The following is a 12,290-nucleotide window of genomic DNA, read 5'->3' as shown; positions in this document are numbered from 1 at the left end:
TTTTCACATTGGAGTTTCTGGAAAATTGCTCTTTTGAAACTAACCTTGAATGGTTATTTGAACAACTGGAACGATTAGTTCTTCTGTGTTTGGCTTCAAATTTGGGAACAAGCTGTTTGTTTGTTAAAGTCTTTCTGACTTTCTCACAGCCCAAATTACAACATTATTATCAGCATATTATTTGAGTGGCAGGTGGGCGGGCCTTCGGATGGACCTGATAAAATCCCCTCTTTAGTTTGCCCTACCTAGTTAGCCATCTTTGGAAGATTTTTTTGAGGTGGCTAGAGTAAACTCTCAGGGTCATTTCTGTTGTTTAAAATCTTGTAAGTGGGGACAGACATCAATGGTCCATATAACTGTGGTAAAACCATTTCAAACATTTTCTAAAAGATCTAGTGAGTGACAGTTTTAGATTGTCTCCCACAGTCACAGAAATAAAATAAGAGTTTTATAGAAATTAGCAGAAGCTTATCCATCCATTTTCTAAACCTGCTATATATCCTTTAAGGTTAGGCTACTGGACGGGTCGCCAGCCTGTCGCAGGGCCACATGCACACTCAAAGTGCATTCACACTGGCTGCTTATGGTGCATTCAGGAACTTCATAAACACGCAGGTAACTGGTGGTGTTCACACCGGATTTGCAGGGAGCAGCAAAGAGGGGGATTCTGGCACTTGTCTGCAACCCACAGTGGGATGAAACTTAACGTGAAATGTCAAAGCAGTGAAAACTGCTCTTTGGTTTTTACAGATCTGTTACTATAAATGTTAGTTTTGGTGTCGTTTTAATCTGGCCAGGCACAAAATTTCAGCAAGTTTACTGCTCCAGACATAGAAGTCCGAAATTCTGGATTCTATTTGCATGAATGCTCTTCAAATTCTGTGGATAACAAGAAAACATCATTATGGTTCATCCTTTTTTCAGCATCTTCCCAACTCCTTACATATCTTGAACACATTTAAAGGAAATAACTTGCAGTAGGTAAATCTCGTCCCTTTTAAAAATTGTTTTCCTTGAAGTTAATAAACATTTAGTTGACAATATTTTATCCATCTTCAGAATCCTTTTTTGGGTGATGGGGCTGTAGGAGGGTCACCAGTCTGTTGCACGCCCCTTTGCACAGGTGCACATAAGAGTCCCCAATTAACCTATGAAGCATGTTTTTGGACTGTCAGAGGCAGCCCGAGTACCTAGAGAAAACCCAGAAACCCATATAACTGTGAGGCGAGAGCGATATCCTCTTCACTGCCATACAGCCATTCGTTGACAATATTAAAATATTATATTAATAAATCTGCAAGCAGCATTGTATGGCCTGCAGGAGCAACTCGCCCGTGCCGCCCACATTTGATCAGGGCCAGTCAAAGCTGCATGTGCTAATCATGCTAACTATGCTAGTTGTGCTAACGTTGCTAAAAGTGCTAGCATTGCGATCAGTATTGACAACTCCCTCAGAAAAATCTTTTGCTAAATAATGAGAGACGGGCTTAGTACCTTAATGTTAGTTCAATCTATAATGGTGCTTTTATTGCATGTAAAAATACATGTTTTTACTGATTAAAGTAGTACACATTTTCCAATTGAACAGCGTCTTCTTTCATTTTTTACACTTCCGGGAAATGGATTGGTGATCAGCTGTAGTATTCATTTTTAAACTTGTTCACATTTCATATAGATTTTTGGCAGAACAGAAAAAACGTCTGGGTTTACGGGTTTAAACTGACTTTGGCTGTTATTCAACAAACTGAAAAGTGCTTTTCATGCCTGCAGCTTAATGTGATTTACGATTAAAAACAGAGGACAAAAAAGAGAATAAGAAATGCCCTTCTCTCTCCATTCATTCATAAACCCAGTTCAATTTTATTTATAGAGTTGGGGGAGAGCTGAGGTAGAGCTAGGGGTGTGAGACGAGCCAGAGATAAGGTCTGAGGCCAAGGACTGCAGCACAGACGAGCCAACTGGCATCTGGAATCCCTCCCACTCCCCGACAATTCATGAATCATGTTGCACCAAACAGAGGCATGGAGGACTGAATAATAAATAAATGATCAAGAATAGAGGAGAAAAAAGTAGATGAGATTAGAGGATGGAACTGCAGTGCACCATACTTTCCAAACTTCCAACAGCCAACTAACAACTAATTGTTGTAGTTCTTGAAATATAACCCATGACCCCACACACAATGCAGAACAGCATGAAAATTATAACAGAGGCGTATGGTTAGGCTCTGCTGTGAGGAAAAAAAAATGTTGGGCATTTATTACACCAGGAGCAGCTCAGCCACAGAAAATTACCACAGCGTCCACCCTCACCAGACAGCAACAAGGTTCAGCTGTGAGGCTGCGGTGTTAAACCCCAGCAATGATACCACAGGAAGAAAAAAGCTCATTGTGAGAAGAGATCATCTCTCAAAACTTATCATGTTTCCAAATCCAAAAAATACAGACAGATGACACTCCTGCATGTCACTGTCTTTCCCTCAGTGTGGCTACTGTGGCACGTGTGCCCTATGTTGACGATCCCTGCTTTAGATTTTACTATCTAAACAGGTTGTTAAATCTGTGATAAAAGAAATTCATTAAACCACAAATTGTGTTAGTCCTGGACAAAGTAGAGTCTGACACCTCTACAAACACAAATGATCTCATGTTGAGTCATTTTATCAATCAGTCTGCACTGGTAAGAGTCCTGGTCTGAACACATTGCTGTGACCCGGATTTGAACCGGGGTTCCTGCGGCCACAACGCAGAGTACTGACCTCTATACGATCACAGCCCTGAACCTGGAGTGCACAAAGATCTGCTCTCTGTTGTTGGAACACAGTAGAACTTCAGGAACAGTAGAACTGCTACGTTTGTTCTCTTCATCCACAAACAGAAGAAACAGATCTTCACAGCAGGAACCACTGTGGACTTCACTCACTATGCTTTGGTCCAATCAGATAAGAGACGTTTGGATTCTCTGTTTACTTAGCATTAGCCTAACAGTGACATGTGTGCAGAAACAGCAGGTTTCCTTCATCGTCACCTTCTGACCACACAGAGGCTACGTTCACACTGCAGGCTGAAACGACCCAATTCCGAATTTTTTGCCCCTAAGCGGCCCAATTCCGATCTTTTCATGACAGTCTGAATGACACAGATCCGATCTTTTCAATTGCGACCCAGGCCCCGTGGGTTTGCCGTCCTGATTCCGAATTTTGGCCGTTCTTTTCAATTGCGACCGCCGTCTGACCGGCCAGGCGACTTGATTCCGAACCGTACGTCATCGACACGCAACAAACGTCATCATTTTGCGTTGAAGTAGGCGGGAACGAGAACGTAAACATCAACCATGGTGGACGATGCTGCTGAGATAAGTCAGTGGAAGAGAAGGGAGGTCACTGATTGGATTAATATTTGGCCTGATCGCTCTTTTCAGGCCAAACTCCAGGGCTCTTATCGCAACTGGACGGTTTTTGAAAAAAATTCCAGATAAATGGCAGAGCGTGGTGTTGAACCTTTCCCGCGATAACTTTTTTTTCCTTTCTCCCCGGCTTTTCCGACCGTGCTCAGAAGCACGGGGGACCCGAGGCGATCCTCATCCTCCTCCCTGTTCTGATCCTTAGATTCTCCAGAACGGGTTAATAAAGAGTCCATAGCATTTATTCTGGGGGAAACCTTCTTCTATTACCGTCCTCCTTCCTCCGTAACACACAACATGAATGCGCGCCCACACTGCCCCCCCCTATTCTCTATCGCGGCACGCGCTTGCACACACACACGCGCGGGCGCGCGGCCCCAACACATACACATTCCTCTTCCACTACAGTGGGTACAGACGATCCCGACTCCATTGCCTTCTTAAAATGAGAAGATTGTAATTGTGCTGCTCCTTCGTGAAAATAAATTTAATATTACAAAAAGAGCTCCGCTTTTGACAACACTGTTGTTGACATCCATTGTTAACGTTGGCTCCGCAAACAACAAGTGACGTCGTTCACCGTTGAGTATTCTTCTGGCTTCTGCGCATGCGGGTCTCGTTTGGGTCGTGTCACGGTCACACTGGAGATCACAAAAGTTCGGATTTACTTGGAAATGTGAACGGTCTAGCAAACAATTCGGATTTTTTGAAAAAATCTGAATTGAGCATTAAGCCCTGCAGTGTGAACGTAGCCAGAGAAAACCATAGAGACCAACGACCATGAAAGAGTCAAACAAGACATGAAGCTTCAACAAGGACACTCTACCATAGCAGCTGGATTCTAGTGAGTCTGACAGGACAACAAAGATGAAGAAAGAAATAGAGTCCTGAGTGTGAGATGATGGACTGTGTTTCCTGTCAGGAAATTCCTCACTACCCCTGACTGCTAGGAATTACATAAGAATGGAGGATCTTGTTGAAGTCAACTGAACTCTGAACTCTTTCTTTGAGGATGTGTCCTTGTAAAGAAAAATGACAAAACCCAACCATGAAGGGACTTGAACCCTCAATCTTCTGATCCGGACTCAGACGCCTTGTCCATTAGGCCACATGGTCTGGATGAACCCACAGAGCTGACAGAAGTTTCTGATCCATCAGATCTCACTGTGAGCTGCACAGCAGATACATAAAGACATTCTCAATGGAGATTTAGGACCAGTTTACAAATTTTTTTTTTTATAAATTATGACTATTAAGTTGTAAATTTACAAGAAAATAAGTCACAACTGTTGAACTAAGAGATCTTAGGTCATAAATTTACGAAAAAAAATCTCGTAAATATACGAGATAAAAAAAAGTAATAGATTGATGAGGAAGAAAAGGACTGGTTATCGGAGCCTAGCTTGAAGATGAAAGATGCGGAGCATTTTGTGAATATTATTTATATATATTCACAAAATGAATATATTTTTATATATATTTATATATTGAATATTTATTATTTCAGGATAAGTTTCAAAAACAAAGAAATTCTGAACCTTTTGATGACTCAAATCAGATTATTGGCAGTGTAGCCAGCTTTCCGGGGTTCAGTGTCAGTAAAGCAGAGTTTCATCAGTAAAACAAGGAGCTTCATTTATTATTTTCCTTTTCCTTTTTTAAGTTTGTTTGTTTAACATAACCGAAATAAATGTTTCTCACATTTCGTTCAAACACCCAGACGTCCATTTGTCTCATTTTCCTTTCTGCCTTAGACTGGTTTGAAAGAATAAAGTAACTGGAGCCAAGTCAGTTCAACAGATGACCACTAGGCGGCATAATGCACAAGCAAGCACTACTCTTTTACATTATTTTTGATCAGTTTTACAACAGAAATAAATATCATGACACTGTGGTGGCATCCCTTTTTTTGTTTTGTTTTTACATATCTGGTATCCAGATGCCTGCATGCACTTAGTTCTGGTAGATGAATGGACCTTTTAACATTGGAGCTTCTGGAAAATTGCTCTTTTGAAACTAACCTTGAATGGTTATTTGAACAACTGGAACGATTAGTTCTTCTGTGTTTGGCTTCAAATTTGGGGACAAGCTGTTTGTTTGTTGAAGTCTTTCTGACTTTCTCACAGCCCAAATTACAACATTATTATCAGCATATTATTTGACTGGCAGGTGGACGGGCCTTTGGATGGACCTGATAAAATCCCCTCTTTAGTTTGTCCCACCTAGTCTGTTTGATCATCTTTGTTTTCGAAACCGAAAGCTGAGGTTATCCGCTTCCTAAGCCTCAAACTTAACGTTGTAACTCCCATAACCCGCTTTTTGGAATAACCCCAGCTTTGTTTGCAGGTGGGCTAAAGGCCCCTAGTGGTTTTTTATTCTGTTATTCTTAAACCTATTTAAAATAAATCTTTAAAATTCTGAACCACGTCTCAACCTGATTGAGACCTCTCTGTGCCTGAACCACTCATGTTGCCACAAATGAATGAATCACACTGCACCAAACAGAGGCATGGAGGACTGAATGATAAATAAAGGATCAAGAATAGAGGAGAAGTAGTGAATAGAGGACGGAACTGCAGTACACCATACTTTCCCTAGATTCTGACTTCTGACAGCCGACTACCAACTAACTGTTGTAGTTCTTGAAATATAACCCATGACCCCACACACAATGCAGAACAGCATGAATAAATGATTAAAATTATAACAGAGGCGTATGGTTTGGCTCAGCTGTGAGGAAACAAAATGTTGGGAGTTTCTTATACCAGTAGCAGCTGAGCCACATGTAGTTAGACTCCTGGTCTTAACACATTGCTGTGACCCGGATTTGAACCGGGGTTCCTGCGGCCACAATGCAGAGTACTGACCTCTATACGATCACAGCCCTGAACCTGGAGTACACAAAGATCTGCTCTCTGTTGTTGGAACACAGTAGAACTTCAGGAACAGTAGAACTGCTACGTTTGTTCTCTTCATCCACAAACAGAAGAAACAGATCTTCACAGCAGGAACCACTGTGGACTTCACTCACTATGCTTTGGTCCAATCAGATAAGAGACGTTTGGATTCTCTGTTTACTTAGCATTAGCCTAACAGTGACATGTGTGCAGAAACAGCAGGTTTCCTTCATCGTCACCTTCTGACCACACAGAGAAAACCATAGAGACCAACGAACATGAAAGAGTCAAACAAGACATGAAGCTTCAACAAGGACACTCTACCATAGCAGCTGGATTCTAGTGAGTCTGAAAGGACAACAAAGATAAAGAAAGAAATAGAGTCCTGAGTGTGAGATGATGGACTGTGTTTCCCTGACAGCTAGTTTACAGGAATCACATAAGAATTGAGGATCTTGTTGAAGTCAACTGAACTCTGAACTCTTTCTTTGAGGATGTTTCCTTGTAATTAAAATGTCAAAGCCCAACCATGAAGGGACTTGAACCCTCAATCTTCTGATCCGGACTCAGACGCCTTGTCCATTAGGCCACATGGTCTGGATGAACCCACAGAGCTGACAGAAGTTTCTGATCCATCAGATCTCACTGTGAGCTGCACAGCAGATACATAAAGACATTCTCAATGGAGATTTAGGACCAGTTTACAAAATTTTTTTTTTAAATTATGACTATTAAGTTGTAAATTTACAAGAAAATAAGTCACAACTGTTGAACTAAGAGATCTTAGGTCATAAATTTACGAAAAAAAATCTCGTAAATATACGAGATAAAAAAAAGTAATAGGTTGATGAGGAAGAAAAGGACTGGTTATCGGAGCCTAGCTTGAAGATGAAAGATGCGGAGCATTTTGTGAATATTATTTATATATATTCACAAAATGAATATATTTTTATATTTATTTATATATTGAGCATTTATTATTTCAGGATAAGAAACAAAAAAAATACTGAACCTTTTGATGACTCAAAATCAGATTATTGGCAGTGTAGCCAGCTTTCCGGGGTTCAGTGTCAGTAAAGCGGAGTTTCATCAGTAAAATAAGGAGCTTCATTTATTATTTTCCTTTTCCTTTTTTAAGTTTGTTTGTTTAACATAACCGAAATAAATGTTTCTCACATTTCGTTCAAACACCCAGACGTCCATTTGTCTCATTTTCCTTTCTGCCTTAGACTGGTTTGAAAGAATAAAGTAACTGGAGCCAAGTCAGTTCAACAGATGACCACTAGGCGGCATAATGCACAAGCAAGCACTACTCTTTTACATTATTTTTGATCAGTTTTACAACAGAAATAAATATCATGACACAGTGGTGGCATCCCTTTTTTTGTTTTGTTTTTACATATCTGGTAACCAGATGCCTGCATGCACTTAGTTCTGGTAGATGAATGGACCTTTTAACATTGGAGCTTCTGGAAAATTGCTCTTTTGAAACTAACCTTGAATGGTTATTTGAACAACTGGAACAATTAGTTCTTCTGTGTTTGGCTTCAAATTTGGGGACAAGCTGTTTGTTTGTTAAAGTCTTTCTGAGTTTCTCACAGCACAAATTACAACATTATTATCAGCATATTATTTGACTGGCAGGTGGGCGGGCCTTCGGATGGACCTGATAAAATCCCCTCTTTAGTTTGTCCCACCTAGTCTGTTTGATCATCTTTGTTTTCGAAACCGAAAGCTGAGGTTATCCGCTTCCTAAGCCTCAAACTTAACGTTGTAACTCCCATAACCCGCTTTTTGGAATAACCCCAGCTTTGTTTACAGGTGGGCTTAAGGCCCCTAGTGGTTTTTTATTCTGTTATTCTTAAACCTATTTAAAATAAATCTTTAAAATTCTGAACCACGTCTCAACCTGATTGAGACCTCTCTGTGCCTGAACCACTCATGTTGCCACAAATGAATAAATCACACTGCACCAAACAGAGGCATGGAGGACTGAATGATAAAGAAATTATCAAGAAGAGAGGAGAAGTAGATGAGAATAGAGGACAGAACTGCAGTGCACCATTCTTTCCCCAGATTCTGACTTCTGACAGCCGACTACCAACTAACTGTTGTAGTTCTTGAAATATAACCCATGACCCCACACACAATGCAGAACAGCATGAATAAATGATTAAAATTATAACAGAGGCGTATGGTTTGGCTCTGCTGTGAGGAAACAAAATGTTGGGAGTTTCTTATACCAGTAGCAGCTGAGCCACATGTAGTTAGACCAGTGCTTCTCAAATAGTGGGGCGCGCCCCCAGGGGGGGGCACGAAGCGATGCCAGGGGGGGCGCGCGGTGGTGGCGGTTTTAGGCACAGGTTTGTCCGGTGCGCAAATTTAACGTGGGGGCAGCGGTGACAGCGGCTCAGTGCTTGGAAAATAATCTGGTCCACTATTCGGTTCCTATTGTCTGTTCTGTCTGTCCGCGGCTGCGCGAGTGAGAACGAAAGGGGAGGGGTGGTGTGGGCCCTGTCTGCCAGGGGAATCGGGGCACGCGGACCACTGCTACCGCTGCCTGTTGCCCAAGATCACCGCTGCCCTTAGATTCCTAAGCTCATGCTAACAATGTCATTCTTTATGAACTATTGTAGACATTTTGATGACGTGTCTTTATTTTCCATCCATGTTTTCTTTGTCTGCCTGTGGTTTAGTTGGTGTCAGACAGACATAAAGACAGCAGGTAATGCAGGAAAACAGCTGCACTTTTATGAGATCAGAAATAAACAATCCGTCATTTAGAAAAAAAAAAAATCAGCACGTTTTTACCTATTTCTTCAGACTAAAAACGTTAAATATATTGGTGCTGCTGTGTTAATGTTTCAGATCAATTTAGATTTAATATTATTTATTGATTGAATTATTTTTTTCAGCATCAAATGGTTCAGTTGGTCAAAATGTTTCTAGTTTAAATAAGGAATGACAGATTTTTTTTATTTCAGGTACTTTCAGCTTCTTTTTTGTTTTAGACTAGAACAGGGTTTCTGTGGCTAAATAAAGTTAATATTTGTTGAAAGTGGATTTATTTTGCTTTTTTCTTTTGTTAGTGTTAAAAGATACAATTTTAGGTATACAAATTTTATAGATACTGACCTGATGTATTGTCACCGCGCGAGTGTGTCTGTGTGTGTGTGTGTGTGGGGGGGGGGGGGGGGGGGGTTATGGGGGGGGGGGGTCAGGGGGGGCGCGAAACATTTTCTTTTCCTAGGGGGGGCCTGGCAAAAAATAATTGAGAAGCACTGAGTTAGACTCTTGGTCTGAACATGTTGCTGTGACCCAGATTTGAACCGGGGTTCCCGTGGCCACAACGCAGAGTACTGACCTCTATACGATCACAGCCCTGAACCTGGAGTATGCAAAGATCTGGATTCACTTTATCAGCTGGATTCCAGTGAGTCTGAAAGGACAACAAAGATGAAGAAAGAAATGGAATCCTGAATGTCAGATGATTGTTCTCCATTTTGTGGCCTTTTAGCTGAGCTAATAAACCTGCTGCCTTTGGATCCAGCCGTCTGCCTGTTCTTGTGACATGTTCATTTCAATTTGATCAAAAAATTGCCTCAGACACATGGATCTGGTTGGATAAATATATTAATCGATTAATCATTAAACCCCTAAGCTACATTCACTACTATTTTTCTACTTTTAGCCCTAGAAATGTCCGAAAAAAATACCATCAATATTTCTAAGAACTTCAGAACCATTAACATGAAACAAATCAAGCTTTTGGTTTATTCATCTTTCCTTCAATAATGAGACAGTGCCTGAGTAAATTAAAGTAAGTTCATTCTATAATGGTGCTTTTATTGCATGTAAAAATTCATGTTTTTACTTTTTCCTTAGTTTGCTAATAACAGTAGTACACATTTTCCTATTGAACTGTGTCAAAAAAAAAACACACACAAAAAAAATAAAGGAAAGAAGAAAAAAAAAACCTTCCCCCTCCATTCACTCATATACAATTCAGTTCAATTTCATTTATGTAGCCCAATATCACAACACAGTTGTCTTCAAAATGAGTTTATGTAACACTACAACTACATGTTTGAATAATATAGCAGATAGGGTTCATCCAGATGAAGCTGGGGGTGAGCTGGGGGTGCAAGACGAGCCAGAGATAAGATCCATAGCCAGGAGCACAGACGAGCCAACTATGGAATTACTCCCCCTGAGGGGGAGTGGTAAAGAGAGACAATGAATAAATCACACTGCACCAAACAGAGGCATGGAGGACTGAATGATAAATAAATGATCAAGAATTGAGGAGAAGTAGATGAGAATAGAGGACAGAACTGCAGTGCACCACACTTTCCCCATTTTCTAACTTCTAACGGCTGACATGCAACTAATTATTGTTGTTATTGAAACCCATGACCCCACACACTGTGCAGAACAGCACGAATAAATGATTAGAATAATAACAGAGACGTATGGTTAGGCTCATCTGTGAGGAAACAATATAACTGGAATTTCTTACACCAGGAGCAGCTCAGGCAAAGGAAATGAACACAACGTCCAACCACACCAGGCTCAACTCCATAGTTGTTAGCTCCAGTCACCCAAGCAATGATCCCATAAAGTGAGAAAGCTTAAACACCAAACACAAATGATCTCACGTTGAGTCATTTTATCAATCAGTCTGCACTGGTAAGAGTCCTGGTCTGAACATTTTGCTGTGACCCGGATTTGAACCGGGGTTCCTGCGGCCACAATGCAGAGTACTGACCTCTATACGATCACAGCCCTGAACCTGGAGGGCACAAAGATCTGCTCTCTGTTGTTGGAACACAGTAGAACTGCAGGAACAGTAGAACTGCTACGTTTGTTCTCTTCATCCACAAACAGAAGAAACAGATCTTCACAGCAGGAACCACTGTGGACTTCACTCACTATGCTTTGGTCCAATCAGATAAGAGACGTTTGGATTCTCTGTTTACTTAGCATTAGCCTAACAGTGACATGTGTGCAGAAACAGCAGGTTTCCTTCATCGCCACCTTCTGACCACACAGAGAAAACCATAGAGACCAACGAACATGAAAGAGTCAAACAAGACATGAAGCTTCAACAAGGACACTCTACCATAGCAGCTGGATTCTAGTGAGTCTGACAGGACAACAAAGATGAAGAAAGAAATAGAGTCCTGAGTGTCAGATGATGGACTGTGTTTCCCTGACAGCTAGTTTACAGGAATCACAGAAGAATGGAGGATCTTGTTGAAGTCAACTGAACTCTGAACTCTTTCTTTGAGGATGTGTCCTTGTAAAGAAAAATGTCAGAGCCCAACCATGAAGGGACTTGAACCCTCAATCTTCTGATCCGGACTCAGACGCCTTGTCCATTAGGCCACATGGTCTGGAAGACCCCACAGAGCTGACAGAAGTTTCTGATCCATCAGATCTCACTAGCAACAGAACCAAACCTTCTCTTGTTGCAGCAACACTGACATTTCTGCTTACAGACTTCTGATGTTCAGAATCATTGTTCAGGTGAAGAACAGCTAGAAGGTGTGTGGACGTCTTCTCTGCTGACTCATCAGATCCAGACCTCCTCATGTGTAAAGTCCTCATATACACGAGGACCTCACAGATCAACGGGTGACATGACTCACTTCCTTCAGCTCAACAACCAGGAGAGTGAAGTGTGGATGAAGGTCTGATTCTGACCCTTGACCCCCATTGGTTCGCATGGACATATGTGAGAGCCACACACGTCCACACAGCACAGAGGCATTCTAAGCAGTACATTTTTTCCTTTGTTCTGACTGTTTGCTCCAAATCCAAGATTCAGGAATTCTTCCAAGAAGTTCAGCTCAGAGATCATCAGCAGAGAAAAGCCTGAAGTTCTGATGGAAAATGACAACAGAACATGATCAATATTATTGATCCACATGGAATCCAGAAGAAACTCTGAGGTGAAAACATGAAGACACAAGCTTCAGAGACATGAGG

General features: G+C 41.2%; 2 protein-coding genes and 3 non-coding genes across 11 annotated transcripts in view; 1 reads left to right on the top strand and 4 right to left on the bottom strand.

Moving 5' to 3' along the window:
• LOC101168603 (peroxisomal acyl-coenzyme A oxidase 3) overlaps positions 1-11,215 on the bottom strand; it is a 46,834-nt gene extending 35,619 nt beyond the window's left edge. For 2 of the 7 annotated variants that reach the window (XM_078936110.1, XM_078936127.1), the window contains exons 1-2: positions 11,068-11,215; positions 9,664-10,509 (exon numbers count right to left, since the gene is read on the bottom strand). The gene's annotated coding sequence lies outside the window, so the exon portion shown is untranslated. Of the gene's footprint in view, positions 1-2,758; positions 2,900-6,269; positions 6,354-9,663; positions 10,510-10,818; positions 10,930-11,067 lie in introns of those variants that run through there. The other 5 variants (XM_078936117.1, XM_078936134.1, XM_078936154.1 and 2 more) reach the window with 5 other exon arrangements.
• The window catches only part of LOC101169095 (uncharacterized), a 107,742-nt gene that overhangs the window by 47,001 nt on the left and 48,451 nt on the right, over positions 1-12,290 (top strand). The window lies entirely within an intron of this gene.
• On the bottom strand, positions 4,446-4,518 carry trnar-ccg (transfer RNA arginine (anticodon CCG)). Its single transcript has one exon. It is a non-coding gene; the product is annotated as a tRNA-Arg (tRNA).
• Positions 6,824-6,896, bottom strand: trnar-ccg (transfer RNA arginine (anticodon CCG)). Its single transcript has one exon. It is a non-coding gene; the product is annotated as a tRNA-Arg (tRNA).
• trnar-ccg (transfer RNA arginine (anticodon CCG)) lies at positions 11,623-11,695 on the bottom strand. Its single transcript has one exon. It is a non-coding gene; the product is annotated as a tRNA-Arg (tRNA).

Source organism: Oryzias latipes, chromosome 2, assembly GCF_053564925.1.
Source record: "Oryzias latipes strain Hd-rR chromosome 2, Olatipes_Hd-rR_3.1".
Taxonomy (NCBI): Eukaryota; Metazoa; Chordata; class Actinopteri; order Beloniformes; family Adrianichthyidae; genus Oryzias; species Oryzias latipes.
Note: the sequence above shows the minus strand (reverse complement) of the source record. Positions and strands in the feature narration are given on the sequence as shown.